Source organism: Oryctolagus cuniculus, chromosome 13, assembly GCF_964237555.1.
Source record: "Oryctolagus cuniculus chromosome 13, mOryCun1.1, whole genome shotgun sequence".
Taxonomy (NCBI): domain Eukaryota; kingdom Metazoa; phylum Chordata; class Mammalia; order Lagomorpha; family Leporidae; genus Oryctolagus; species Oryctolagus cuniculus.
In genome coordinates, this window is record NC_091444.1 from 87,758,995 (window position 1) to 87,768,942 (window position 9,948).

A 9,948-nucleotide genomic window follows, 5' to 3' on the forward strand; every position below is an offset into this window, starting at 1 on the left:
TCTTTCACCGGGTAGCCAGTGTGGCCTGTGCTTGTGGCATCTCCCACTAAGACTGCTCAAGTCTCAGCCACACTGTGAGTTATACCACACACCCTCAGGTTTTTTTTTTTTTTTCACTGTGCCAGTTCATAAGCTCCACACATTCACTAGGTCTTAGTCTCCTGTTATTACTCCCCACAAGAGTAAGGTTTTTCTGTTTGGCTGATTGCTGGGTACAGCCCCAAGCTGGTGCAACTGTTACGTATGTCCAAAATGGTGCCTACTCTATTGGCTCCTAGGCTTTTGTAAGGTGATTGGAGAGATAGAATCATGTCCATACTGTCCCTTTTATTTTTTCTCTCCTCTAGTTAGGCTGGTGTTTTTCCCCCACAGGGCTTCAAGCCTTGTTCCCTTTAGGCTCTTCCTGCCACTTTTCTGCCAGTGTCTCATGCTACTGTGGTTTTATCTCACTACTCTTTCCAGTGCTGGTGCAGAACCTCTCAACAGCTAGAGTCCCAAGCTGTGGGTACCTGTGCCCTCCACGTAGGTCTACCATGTCCCTCTAATTACGGAAGAGTTTCCTCTGCTGTTTTTCCCTAATTCTTCCCTGAGACTACACTATCTTCACTTTTATTAATCTGTCTTCTCCTCGACTATCAGTAAGTTCCCTTCTTATTCCACCATCTTGGCTCCTACTGATTTTTGAATATTGAACGATCCATGCATACCAGAGATAAATCCCACTTGGTTGGGGTAAATGATTTTTCTGATGTGTTGTTGGACTTGTTTGGCTAGAGTTTTGTACAGGATTTTTGCTTTTGTGTTCATGGGAAATTGGTCTGTAGTTCTCTTTCTCAGTTGCGTCTTTTTCAGGTTTAGGGATTAAGGTAATGCTGGCTTCATAGAAAGAACTTGGGAGAATTCCCTCCTTTTCAATTATTTTGAATAACTTGAGAAGAATTGGAACTAGTTCTTTAAATGTCTGGTAGAATTCAGCAGTAAAGCCATGCAGTCCTAGGCTTTTCTTTTTTTGGAGGATGTAGGCATCATTTACTATGCCACAGTGCTGCCCCTGGAAATGGAATTTTGAAATCCATGTATACAACAAATTTTTGAATTTTGTATGAAATACTTGTGTTTTGAAATACATTTATAATTTTAATAACATATCTTTAGTTCCATTCTTCCATGAATTGTCCAAAGTATAATCATATATATGTATTCTATTTTTTGCCATAATTTCAATATTGCATGCTGATCAGTGATTGTAACATGCACAAAATTTGTTTTGAGAAACAACAGATTTTTTTCTTAGTACTTGAAGGTTAACTAGTAGAATCTTATTTTATAAAACTTTTTACTATGATCTGTTCATTCACAGTAAGAACATGCCAAATTTATCTGTCATAGTATTGTTTTTGTAATATCAACTTGTTTTCATCAGATTAGTTCTTGTGAATACGAGACTGCTGTGAAAGTATATAAAAAATCACAGCTATTTTATCTTATTTGTGGACTGTAACTTTATGAATAAGGTATCACTCTTTTTTTTAAAGATTTATTTTATTTATTTGAAAGAGTTACACAAAGAGATAGAGAAAGAAAGAGAGGTCTTTCATCTGCTGGTTCACTCCCCAGATGGCCACAACTGCTGGAGCTGAGCTGATCCAAAGCCAGGAGCCAGGGGCTTCTTCTGGGTCTCCCACATGGGCACAGGGGCCCAAGCACTTGGGCCACCTTCTACTGCTTTCCCAGGCCACAGCAGAGAGCTGGATCTGAAGAGGAGCAGCCAAAACTAGAACTGGCACCCATATGGGATGCCAGCACTTCAGAGCAGGGCTTTAAACTTCTGCACCACAATGCCAGTCCCAGATATCACTCTTTATACCGTTTGTCTCAGTTGAATTGAATTATATTTTATTTGAGATTTATAGCAATATAGTAGCATTTTTCTTTTTGTAACAATCAGCTGATATAATGAATGACACAGTACTATTTGTACCAGGAAGTTCATGACTAACCGACCACTTCAGAGGGAACAAATGGTCATTGATGTGTTCCACTCTAGGAAGGCAACTGTTTCACAGAGATTTGGGAAAAACTAGCCACAATGTGCTAGACGATTCCTGATGTCATTTTGTATTTGGATTTAGAACCCATTTTGGCAGTGGCAAGACAATGGACTTTGGTAAGATTTGTGATTCCTTTGATTCTGTTAAAAAAATGAACCCAAACGTTGACTTGCAATACATGGCCTGTATAAGAAAAAGATCTCAACACAACAGCAAAAGGAGTGTAACAACAGAATGAAGAAGTTCAGGGGAACTACCAAAGCCAATGTTAGTGCTGGCAAAAAGCTGAAGGAATAAAGATTTTGTGATGACTTTATCTATGGTGATTTTGTGACATTTTCATAAGAATTAATAAACTGTAAAACTTTAAAAAAATGTGTGGAATGAACTGTGTATTTTCTATGTGGAGTACATGTGCTTTACTCAGTTAATGATCCAGTAAACACTACAAAGAAGAAATGATGACAGTCTACAATAACTACTTTGTGCAGCAAATACTAGAGTGTGGGGCAATTATTAGCTCAATCTCAGGCATAGCCATGGTCTGGCACTGTGGCACAAGTCCTGCAGGTTCCTGACAGCACAGGGGGAAGTCCCACAGAAGCAGGCTTGCCATAACCATTCTTATTTGGCTGCACAAGTGGAGCAAATGAAACAAAAAGGATATTTTTACTTTCCCAAATGTTTTGTCCCAGTCACATAATCTGTGTTAGCTGATCTTCTATAGGCATGACTAGCATGCCTCCCACATTCAGTAAAATTTTCACATAGTTTTTTCATGGCCTTTCTGGACTCTAGCACCACAATAAATTAAATCATCACAATAAATTTGTTCATACTGATAACTGTAAGACATTTCTAGAGGCGATTACTAACTACAAATGCAGGTTCACAGAACTCAAATTTATCAAAACTATTATTTTTGACAAAGCTCTCCAGTTTTTCCTTGGCATATTTCACTACATCTGAGTGAAGCTCAATCCCATGATTTATTCTAAAAGGAAGTGTGGCACAGCAGTTCAGCCCAGCTCACTGTAGCAATGTGCAGGGCCAGGCTCTTAAGAATTGGTGAGCTCCCTGGAAGCCAGCTGCTGCCACCACAATACCGCCACCTTTTTAAAATGCATTATTTTAAAATTGTGTTCATTGGGGCTTGCACTGGGCATAGCAGATAAAGCTGCTGCCTGCAGTGCTGGCTTCCCATATGGGCTCCAGTTCATGTCCTGGCTGCTTCACTTCTGATCCAGCTGTCGGCTGTGGCCTGGGAAAGCAGTCAAAGATGGCTCAAATGCTTGGGCCCCTGCACTAATGCAGGAGACATGGAAGAAGCTCCTGGCACCTGGCTTTGGATTGGTGCAGCTGCAGCAGCTTCAGCCATTTGGGGAGTGAACCAGCAAATGGAAGACCTCTCTTTCTTGCCTCTGCCTTTCAAATAAAATAAATCTTTTCAAAAAAGTATTCATGCTGGCACCACGGCTCATTAGGCTAATCCTCTGCCTGTGCTGCTGGAACCCTGGGTTCTAGTCCCAGTTGGGGTGCTGTATTCTGTCCCAGTTGCTCCTCTTCCAGTCCTGCTCTCTGCTGTAGCCCAGGAAGGCAGTAGAGGATGGCCCAAGTGTTTGGGACTTGCACCCACATGGGAGACCAGGAGTAAGCATATGGCTCCTGGCTTCGGATTGGTGCAGCACGCCACCTGTAGCAGCCATCTGGGGGTGAACCAATGGAAGGAAGACCTTTCTCACTGTCTCTCACTGTCTAACTCTGCCTGTCAAAAAAAAAAAGCATTTATTTTTTGAAAGGGCAGAATTGTAGAGATGGAGAGAGAGAGAGAGAGAGAGAGAGGGGAGAATGAATCTTCTTTTCAGTTTCATTCCCAAGTGCCCTAAATAGCTTCAGCTGGGCCAGGCCAAAGCCAGGAAGCAGAAACTCCATCCAGGTCTCCTGTGTCTGTGCAGGAACCCATCTATTGAGCCACTATCTGCTTCCTCACAAGTGAATTATCAGGAAGGTGGATTGCTGTGTACACTCTAAGTGTCAGATTAACCTGATGTGCTACAGAAGTTACCCTACGATAACAATTATTTTGTGGATAAAAATAAGTGATAACAAAATGAGCCAGGCATTACTAGCAAGAATTGAACGTGTATAATTAACAGGCAAGTGTTAGTATGCTCCCAATAGGTATTTATTTAAATTATAATACCTTTTCTTAATTTCTCTAGCTTTCTGACTGCCATCTATTTATTAATTTAAAGGGAAAATTGTAAGAAATGTCTTGAAAATTGCTTTCTCTACACGTTTGCTTATTGTAGGAAAAAAACACAATAATGAAGTTATATTGAAGTAAAATTAACACTGCTGTTTTGATTTAGATTAATTATAATCAACTGTCTCTTAATAGAAAAGATAAGAGGAACAACAGGCATCATTTTAGACTCTAAAAATATTATAGTGTTCAATATATCTATATGATTTGGTAAATCATTCTCAAAGTTATACTCCTGAAGCAATGCTAGGATTTTGTTGAAGCTGAGGGGGGACAGACACTGGGAAGTCTTTTCCCTAATACCAGAGGGGCTTCATGCATCATTTGTGGGAGACTAAATTACCATAATGGACAACCTGGGTAAGAGATAAGGAGGGTGGTTGATAATAATTATAAATAACTCACTGAATAAAATAAAGTATTGTTTCCATTCAGTTAAGAATAAACCTGATTGAGTATAATAGATAATTGAACTCATGAGCTTTTCTAAATCATTTGTATTTTTCTAACAAGCTCCCCAAATTATATTATCTGGGGCTAATACAGTAGTCTGAGAGTGTAACATTAACATGATCCTGACCATGTGGCTTATATTCTCCATACTCTTATCTCATGGCTACACAATGGCTTCTGTATGACCAACACACTATCTGTGTTTCAGGAAGGAATAAAGAAAATGATTTTGCAGCTAAAGCTTCCTCCTTTATAATCAGCATTCTAACAAAATTATCTCAATGACTTCCACTTTCATCTTAGTTTTCAAGAAAATACATCACAACAGATATTTTTGCTCATGTATTGTGAATTACAGTAGCAGCTATTAAGCAAGATATGCTAACAGATTTTATGCAGGTCTTGTTGATATACATGAAAAAATATAGCAAAATGTTCAAAGTTAGCTCTGTGTTCTGTATTTAAAAATAAAATTAAAAAGGCAAAAATGAATTGAAAAATAATAATCCAATATTAATGCATTTGAAGGTATTACATAGAGAATTAACATTAAAAGCATAGGGCCTACAAATCTGATTACAGATGGAAAATAATTATTTGAAAACAGACAAACTGAAACAAAACAGAAGATCAAAATAAACATTGAAAATAAAAATGATTATCCTATAGTGTGCATACTTTTAGGTAAAAATCATTTTCCTAATATACAGAGATGGTGAATTTGGGAGGTTGTCAAGGAGTGTGGTGTGATGGGGTTGATAAGATGCTCTAACTTTAATAAGTTAGACATTTTAATTTAAGACATCAACATAGTGAAAAACAATCTTCCTTGCTGTTCAGTTATGTGTGTATTCACCCTTAAAGGCAGTGTATGGTATCATTTCAATCTCCACTCATTCATAGACATTCCTCCCAAATAAATGAGTCTATCTTCATTGTCTGTTTCAGAATCAATAACAGTAATAACGTTACTGGTTTCCATTGTGTTACTGTATCCAACTGATATATATTGATTATAATTCTATAAAGTGCTTTTGTAACATTAAGTGTCTCATAGTGTTACATTCTATATACCATATTTATTCTTTGAATCATATATTTCCTCTATTTATCTTTCTATTTTTCCTGTACTTGGAGGATGAGGTCTCTGCCTGGTCCCTTCCATGGATGGGAGGGAGCAAAATGCCATCATGGCAGTTGACTATAGCAGCCATGTATATGGAGGGAAACATGGGCCTAACATTAGCTGTGAGTGAAGAGGATGGGACACCTTCTATGACAGATGTTGATGTTTCTATGTCTACCCCAAGTGGCCCATGGTGTCCTTCCCTCCAGGCCACCTGTTCCAGCTCTTAGTGTGCAGTGGGAGAGGGATCTGCAGGCCTGAGAGACAGCATAACAGCAGAAAACAGGGCCTTAGGGTGGAGGCCTTCTGACAGTTGGAATGGGGTATACATTCAAATATGAAGGAAAGTCTGGTTGAGAGGGGCCCTCTAGGGCTTGCCTTCAATCTCCCCTGGCTACTCATCAGGGCTACTCCTCACCACTGAGCCTCTGAGTCAAAGGAGAGAAGGGGTTGCTGGCTGAGCCCACCTGGCTGGTTTTTTCAGCAAGTCTGTCAACTGACACTGGTTCATTTCCAAAAATATATAATTTACTAAAAAACAGCATGCCAAACCCATGGTAACGAAGGCATGCTAGTTGAAATGGGGTTTCTGGAGCTGGGCTCATTAGCAGCTGCTCCTCTCCTCCCATCCTACCCAGGTACAGTGTCAGGCGCAACAGGGCTGTGACAGCAGATGTCAAATCAAGGTCAGGATAATGGTTCCCCTGATGTGATCTTATGTAAAATATGACAGTGACATGCACTGAGGTCCAGAACATGGGCAGCAACTGCTATCCATATGGTATAGAAAGTTCCAAGTTCACAAAGCTGATATGGTCCTGAAAGCATTCCTCCAGCCTTGGCAAATGGTGGTGATTGGAGCAGGCACCAGAACTGGTAACAGTGTGACAGGGGATCTGTCATGGCCAGGCATAGCCACATGGTCTTTATGGAGCCAGTAAGAGCAACACCAAACCAGAAGGCCAGACCATGGGCCCTCCCTGATTACAGCATGTGGAGTTTGAATGAGAGTTATATTCCATGCAAATCTCCCTCTTTGGTATCTATGATGTCCCTGCTGCCATCTGAAATACTGTCACAGCCTTCCCCACCACCTGCCCTTGCCACATCGGACATCTTGGCACTGATCCTGCCATCCATGCCACAATGTTACTTCCCACCACTACTTGGGTTGACCACATTCTATATCAGAGTAGCTGGGTTTGAGTACAGGCTCTATTTCCAACTCTGCTTTTGACCAGTGCATACTCTGGGAGGCAGCAGGTATGTGGTCCCTGCATCCACATGGGAAGCCTAAATTCAATTCTAGATTCCTGGCTTCAGTCCACCTCACTCCAAGTGTTGTGAGCACTTCAGAAGTGAATCAGCAGATGGAAGACTTATTCTCTCTCTCTCATATGAATTTAAAATATTTGGGGGCCAGCGCCATGTCTCGGTGGGCTGGTCCTCCACCTGCGGCACCAGCACCCCGGGTTCTGGTCCCGGTCAGGGCACTGGGTTCTGACCCAGTTGCTCCTCTTCTGGGCCAGCTCTTTGCTGTGGCCCAGGGAGGCAGTGGAGGGTGGCCCGGGTGCTTGGGCCCTGCACCCACATGGGGAGCCGGGGGGGGCGCCTGGCTCCTGGCTTAGGATCAGCACGGTGTGCCAGCAGGGGGTGGCCATTGGAGGGTGGACCAATGGCAAGAGGGGGAACTTTCTGTCTCTCTGTCTCTCTCTCTCACTGTCCACTCTGCCTGTCAAGAAAAAAAAAAAAAAGAGGAATTTAAAGTATTTGGAAATGCAAGAGACATAAAGGTCATTGAAATTTTAAATTTTAAATTTGACATATAAAAAAGCCATAGAATTTTGGCATAGAAAAATCAAAATAATGCTTTTATCTGGTTTTGTCCCTATACATATTCTCTCCTTCATGTGACTATGTTAATTTCTTTTGGATAATTTCTTATAATTTTATTTATATATCTCACATTAACACATGATATACAATTTTGCTACATTCCTTTTCCATTTTCTTTTTAAATTTTTATTGGTTTATTTATTTACTTGAAAGAAAGTGTGACATAGAGGGAGAGATGGAGAGAGAAATCATCCTTATTTTTGTCAATTTAAATAATTACGGAACAGATTTTCTGTATGTGGGAGCATTGCATCAAAGCATAATGAACAGAGTTTCCTAAAAATCTTTATATTCACTCCCACAGAAGCTGTGACAATTTGAATTCCACACAGAAATCTGTGAGGGAGCTAATTCCTCGTGAAAAGATTTTCAATTTGGGGGACTTTTGCTCATACGATAGGTGACAAGTTGTATATCTCTATAGTTTTCCAAAAATACCAAATTTATGCACCATTTAGTTTATGCCTTATTTTTTAGCACTTGTGTAAATATAATTTATAATAATGAAATGTATCCTGTCAAAGTACAATGTTGGTGAGCTTTAATAAATATAAACGTTAGTGTAACCACTTGAGATTTCTAATAATTCCATCATCCCAGAAAGCTCCATTTGGATTCACTCCCTCAAATAGCCCTTATCTAAGACAACCACCTTACCATATTTTCTCCAGGATGGTGTTTTTAACATTTTTCAATGATGAGAATATCTATGGTTCTATAAATTCACTCTAGGTGATACAAAATTTTAATCCCTAATTAATGACCCTTATGAATAAATCTTCTGTGAAATTTTTGTAAAAATATTGGTGTGTATTTTTTTTTTCTTTTCTCTTGGGAAAAAACATAGAAGTGGAATTGGTAACTCATGTGATACTTGTTTTATTTTATTTTATTTATTTATTTTTTTTGACAGGCAGAGTGGACAGTGAGAGAGAGAAAGGTCTTCCTTTTGCCATTGGTTCACCCTCCAATGGCCACCACGGCCAGCACGCTGTGGCCGGCACACCGTGCTGATCCGAAGGCAGGAGCCAGTACTTCTCCTGGTCTCCCATGGGGGGCAGGGCCCAAGGACTTGGGCCATCCTCCACTGCACTCCCTGGCCACAGCAGAGAGCTGGCCTGGGAGAGGGGCAACTGGGACAGAATCAGTGCCCCGACGGGGACTAGAACCCAGTGTGCCGGTGCCACAGGCAGAGGATTAGCCTAGTGAGCCGGGGTGCCGGCCGTGATACTTGTTTTAATTGTGTAAATTTGTCAAGCCACCAAACTGTTGTTCCATTTATATTCTGAACAGCAATATATGAAAGTTTCAGTGATTCCACATCCTCACCAATGTTTGGTATCCTCAGTCTTCTTAAATTTAGTCAATCTGCTGGTATTTAGTGATATGTGAAAGTGTTTTAATTTGAACTTCCATTAATAGGACTTATGTTGAGTTTCTTTTCTTGACACTAGTAGGCATACATAAAGCTCCTTTAAAACATCTTTTCAAGTATTTTTCATGTATCCTAGGACTTACTATTTTATTATTATTGAATTATTAGAGTTCTTCATATGTCCAATTTAAAAAAGTTTGGCTTGGCTGTGGGCATTTGGTGTAGCAGGTAAGATGCTGCTTGGGATACCTACATTCATATCCAAATGCCTGCTTGCAACTTTTGGCTGCACTTTGGATCCTACTATCCATACAGGAGCTTGGATTGAGTCCAGGGCTATGATTTTTGATTAGGCACTGTGAGGCTGTTACAATCCCTTGGGGAATGAAGCAGCATAGAGAAGATCTTCTGTCACTGTATTTCCCTCTCCATTTCTCTACTTTTAAAAAAGATTTGTTTATTTTTTGGAAGGCAGAGTTACAGAGAAGCAGAGGCAGAGGCAGAGACAGAGAAATCTCCCATCTGCTGGTTCATTCCCCAAATGGTCACAAAAGCTGGAGCTGGGCCAATCTGAAGCCCAGAGCCAGGAGATTTTTCTGGCTCTCTCACACAAGTGCAGGGGCCCAAGGCCCTTCCACTGCTTTCCCAGACCATAGTAGAGAGCTGGATTGGAAATGGAGCAGCCAGGACTTTAACTGGAGCCCATAGGGGATGCCAGCACTGCAGGGGGTGGCTTTACCCCCTACACCACACTTCTGGCCCCTCTATTTCTCTTTCTATA

The 9,948-nt window shown here is 40.7% G+C and overlaps 1 protein-coding gene, 1 long non-coding RNA gene and 1 pseudogene across 22 annotated transcripts in view; 2 read left to right on the top strand and 1 right to left on the bottom strand.

Annotated features, from left to right (window-relative positions):
* Positions 1–9,948, bottom strand: part of LOC127489541 (telomerase reverse transcriptase) — a 117,367-nt gene that overhangs the window by 75,731 nt on the left and 31,688 nt on the right. The gene's annotated exons all lie outside the window — the stretch shown is intronic.
* LOC127486322 (uncharacterized) overlaps positions 1–9,948 on the top strand; it is a 145,884-nt gene that overhangs the window by 9,649 nt on the left and 126,287 nt on the right. The gene's annotated exons all lie outside the window — the stretch shown is intronic.
* LOC127490205 (small ribosomal subunit protein eS24-like) lies at positions 1,977–7,369 on the top strand (annotated as a pseudogene).